The sequence below is a fragment of the Wasmannia auropunctata genome, unplaced genomic scaffold (genome assembly GCF_000956235.1).
Source record: "Wasmannia auropunctata unplaced genomic scaffold, wasmannia.A_1.0 LD336106.1, whole genome shotgun sequence".
NCBI lineage: Eukaryota > Metazoa > Arthropoda > Insecta > Hymenoptera > Formicidae > Wasmannia > Wasmannia auropunctata.
The window spans coordinates 154,107-154,490 of NW_012026784.1; positions in this window are offsets into that span (position 1 = coordinate 154,107).

The window sequence follows — 384 nt, forward strand, 5'->3', positions numbered from 1 at the left end:
GGAGTTCAGACGTGTGCTCTTCCGATCTTAAATAAACAAATATATTATATAAAATGTGAATCAAATAAAAAATAAAATGAAGTAGAACATGATATAAATTAAATAAAAAAATAAGTAATGATATAAGTAAAATAAATAAAGTCAAATAAATAAACAAATATTATATAAAATATGAATCAAATCAAATAAAAAATAAAATGAAATAGAACATAATATGAATTAAAAAGAAAAGGAATAATATAAGTAAACTATATATGAAATAAATAAACAAATAAAGAATGAAACAAAAATAAATGTAAAAAATAAATAAGAAATAAATGTTAAAATATAATAAGAAAGTGAATGTCTACGTCGTTGCCGTCGATCTTAGTGATGTTATACGAT